The 4,714-nt window shown below is 46.2% G+C and overlaps 1 pseudogene; it reads right to left on the bottom strand.

The window, feature by feature from the left end:
• Positions 1 to 811: 811 nt before the first annotated feature.
• Positions 812 to 2,266, bottom strand: LOC119842175 (annotated as a pseudogene).
• Positions 2,267 to 4,714: the final 2,448 nt, after the last annotated feature.

Here is a 4,714-nt window from a genome sequence, read left to right as displayed (position 1 = left end):
ACATGCTAAAGTGTTATTTTGGTCAGGTGCCAGCGAGGTTATCCTAGCTTCTTAACCCTTTACAGGTGAAAGGGTTTTTCCTCTTGCCAGGAGGGATTTTAAAGGTGTTTACCCTTCCCTTTATATTTATGACAATCTCCATTTACACTAATTCACTTCTTTTCCCCCACAACTCCCATTGGGAGGCTGTTCCAGGACCTGACACCTCAGTTAGCTAGAGATCTTCTTTTCATTTCTGTCCCTGGCCATGAGAGGATAATGGGGTCTACTGCGTTAGATTGTGGGGCTGGGACTCCTGCGTTCTATCCCTGGCCATGGGAAAGGAGTGTGGTCTGTAACATACAAATACAATGTTGCCATGATTTTGGTCCCAACTGCATATGTGTCAGTTTCTTGACATCATCGGGGCTGCTCCTGATTGACAGCAGAGAAAAGAAGAGCAGAACTTTACTCTCTGGATCTAAGTGTGATAACTCATTTATCCATGTAACAATTGTAAAATACAGCTGCACAAAAAGGGCAGAGATATGAGCCAGCCTGCACATGCACTTGGTTCTCTCTCTTACCCTCTGCACACACACACTGAGCAGGGCTCATTTCCTAGAGCAAGGATACATATACCCCCACTCCCTCCCCATTTCCCCTTGTGTTCTGGGTATATTACAGGTGACCCCTGCAGGTCACATAAAATTCTATGTGTGTTCCCCCTGCAGGATTGGACCGAGCACCCCCTGGAAGGGGAAGGCCTCATACCCCATTGACCAATGCCTGACAGGCCGGTCTTTACAGACTGGGGCCAGAGCAGAACCCCCTACCGCTCCCCCAGCTGCATCCTCCTCAGAGCTTCCTTCATTTCCTTGTTTCTCAGGCTGTAGATCAGCAGGTTGAGCAGGCTGTAGATCAGCAGGGTTCCCACTGTGTAGAAGAGAGTCACCACCTTCCTGCTGCTTTTCGAGGCTGCCAGTTTGAATAGATGGAGCCATAGAATAGGACCATGATCACCAGCTGCAAGTCCTTGTGCTGCTCAGTCCCTGAGGGCAGCCTCAGCACTGCCCTGTCAACTAGCCCATAGGAAGCCAGGATGAAGAGGATGGTGGTGAAGATGATGAGGGTGCTCAGGCCTGTTCAGTCCAGAAAGCTGTCGTGCAAGAAGCAGCCAGCAATGGGGCCAGGTGGGCCTATTGCCTATAGCTGACCAGTTAGAGTCAGAGTCCCAGGGAGTAACTGTACCAAAGAGCCCAGAGACCCCGATATCATATGGGCTGAAGCTTCAGGAAGCCCAGTAGGAAGTGACCCAGGGAGATGGGGTACGTGGTATCTCCTACCCATGTAAAGTCAGCGTGTTGCAGTTGGATTCTTTGCTGACCCACTGGCAGACCACTCTGCCACTCTTAGGGCCCTGGGTCAGAACCCAGTAGAGTTGGATGGACTCAGGTCCCTCTACCCCTGCCACCCCCCCACACACACACTTTTGGGGACAGCCCCCAGGTTTGGCCATTCGGACATGCTGCCCTACATTCGAGGGTGGCTATATTGACTCTAGCCACTAGGCCACACCACCCTATGCTGGTAGGCAGCCATATTGTCTCGAGCCATTAGACAATGCAACCCATAACTCAAGGGCCACTGCTTTGATTCTGCCATTGGGCCACATTTTTCTGAGGTCCAGGACAGTGTGGCAGACTGTAACCATGGTGTCAGGGCACCCACAATCCACCCAGAAGTGGGACAGAATGTGCATACACCATCACAGGGCCACAGAAAGAGCTGGGAGATGAGGACCACGTACATCATGAACCACAGAAAGCTGGAGAGCCATCAGGAGGCCATCAGGGCCCAGCAGAGCTGGTGGGACATGAATACAGGGCAGCACAAGGGACAGCAGATGGCTAGGAACCTATCTAAGGCTGTGTCCGAGAGGAAGAAGCACTCTGTGGCCCTTTGGAAAGGAAGAAGTAGAACTGCATGAAGCAGGCACGGAACGAAATAGGGATGCTGCGGTACACCAGATCAGAGAGCATCCATGGCATTGTGGTTATGACATAGATCTTCAGCCAGGAGAATTTCCCCAGCAGGATGAATATGGGCAGGCACTGGAGGCAGGGTCCTGCAGGATAGCCCATACAATGCACAGGTTGCCCACCAATGTCCCAGCGTAGGTGGAGGAGAGAAGAGCATAGAGGAGAGTGCAGCTCTGCTGGCGTAGAGAGTGGAAACTGAGCAGGATGAACTTGTTCATCGGGATGGTGCCATTCACTGGATTCATCAGAGGACCCTGGAGCTGAAAGGAAACGATCAACAGGACTCCAAATTTCTACCCAGAGCACTGAAGTGATTTTCAGTTAATTTCACCGAGGCTGCAATGTACAAAGATGCTTAGGGGATTTAGACACCCAATTCCATTAGGCAGCTTTCAAAATTTTCCAATTTCTCTTTTATGTTCTCCAGTCCTTGCCAATTAGGTTGGACTTATGTGATGCATGTGAAATGGCCATTATCTTAGCCAACCCACTGGGGTTTGAAACTGAAACCCACAGAGCTAAAAAGTTTAAACAAGTTGCTCTAAAGTGCCAAGTCTGCTTAGCTATGACAGTAACCAACTCATATCCTCTGAAGATCAGGTACACACACTGACCATTGGATTACAAAGACCTTTTGCTGGCCCTGTGAATTTTACCCTAAATCATCATCATCAATCATCATCATCATCATCAGGATGTATTTAAGGGACTTGCTGCCTTTGCAAAAACGTCCAGGTGCCTAACACTTATTAAAATTTAGGTGTCCCTAGATGATTTTGAAAATCCCACTAGGTGCCTAAATACCTTTAAAAGTTGCAATAGGAATTATTTTGGGGCAGTTCTCTGTCCTGTGTTCTGCTGGAGGTCAGACTATATGATGACAATGGTATCTGTGAAAATTCTGGCCCCTAAAATCTAAGTTATGTGAAGATGGCAAACAGATAAGGGAAGAATAATGTAACAGTGAGATATTTGTGAATACATTAAAATTATACAGGTGATAGTACATTTTGCTTCTATTTTATAATCTCCCTCTTGATTCTCATTTATTTAACTTAGCTAGATGCTCAGTGAAGGAAGAGGAAATCAAACATCCATCACCACTTTCACACTGGTGGGATCTAAGCACCCCTATGAGATGCAGATCCTACTCTTCCTGGTGTTTCTCATCATCTACCTTTCTACCATAGTTGGCATTCATCACCACCTTCACACCCCTGTGGTCCTGGGAAATTTGTTCTGCTTGGAGGCCTGTTAAACATCTTCCATCATCCCCCAGATGCTGATGTATTGCCTGACTGGGAATAATAATATTTTCTGTCAGAGCCTATATCACAGAATCATATTTCCTTGGGTACTTGGCAACTACAGAGCATTTCCTGTAGGGGACCCATTGCACTGTGCACCTCTCATAGACTTCAAGGCCTGTACCCATTTAGCAGTTGGATCCAGGCTTAGCAGCTCCATGATTAGTATCATAATCCTCCTCCTCCTCATCATCTTGTGTCTCCATTTTTCTGGTCCCAGTGAAAGTAGCCATTTCTTCTGTGAGTTGACACCCATGATAAAATTCTCCTCCACACGTTATTTTGTCCTGGGATAACAAGGACAAAATCCATGTCTTAAATACAAAATGGATATCAGCCTTAAGGATGGGCCTGCAACCCTGGCTTCCATATGCGTAGATATCATTTCATTTATTTTACTTTTAAGGCCTGATTCCCTGGTAATCTCTAGCAGCTTTCAGCTGCTCTTGCAAAATGAAAAGGAGCAAGAGCAAACTATCCAATTAAACTGGGATTACTTAGATTGTAAAATCTTTGCAGCAGGGACTGTCTTTTTGTTCTCTGTTTGTACAGCACCTCGCACAATGGTGTGCCAAGGTACTAGAATAGTAATAATAATAGTAATAATGATATGGCTGAACAGCACTGCCTGAGGAGTGGAAAGCACTTATAATGTACTCTTGAATCTGTTTCTTTATTTGTAGTTCACTGACTTGTTCAGTTTTCTGTGTTACTGCTTAACTGAATCATAATAACAATTCAACTTGTAGGTAGATGTGGGATTTGCAAAAGTGCTTAAATAATATCAAAGACACAGAGTTAGGTCTGCACCGAGTGCTTCTTAAACCCTACACTAAAATGGGGGATTTTACTCTTGGGGTTGAAAGGCAAGAGACATTGGGGAGGATTCTCCAAAATGCCTAAGGCTATGTCTAAAACCCACAGCTGTCCCATGCTAGCTGACGCGAGATCACGGGGCTCAGGCTGCGGAGCTGTTTCATTGCGGTGTAGACTCTTGGAACGTGGGCTCTAGAACCCTGTGATGTGGGAGGGCCCAGATCTCGGGCTGCAGCCCAAACCTGAATGGCTTCACAGCAATGAAACCTCCCCTCAGCCCAGGTCAGCTGGCACAGGCCAGCCAGGGTTTTTCTTTGCCCATGTAGACACATCCCTAAGTGTCTAAGTGCACAGTTCCAATGGACTTTGATTCCTAAGGGACTTACATTCCTAAGTCACTCAGACACTTTGGAAAATCAGTTATTGTTCACATTAGGAGTGTTGACATTGTTCCATCAATTTTTCTTTTCAAGAAAATAGGTTTTCAGTAAAATGAACATTTTTGTGTTGGCTTTCCTCAAACATTTTAATTTTTTTTGTCAGAAATAGACAACCTCCAAAATAATAAAT

The sequence above is a fragment of the Dermochelys coriacea genome, chromosome 13 (genome assembly GCF_009764565.3).
Source record: "Dermochelys coriacea isolate rDerCor1 chromosome 13, rDerCor1.pri.v4, whole genome shotgun sequence".
NCBI classification, from domain to species: domain Eukaryota; kingdom Metazoa; phylum Chordata; order Testudines; family Dermochelyidae; genus Dermochelys; species Dermochelys coriacea.
Note: the sequence above shows the minus strand (reverse complement) of the source record. Positions and strands in the feature narration are given on the sequence as shown.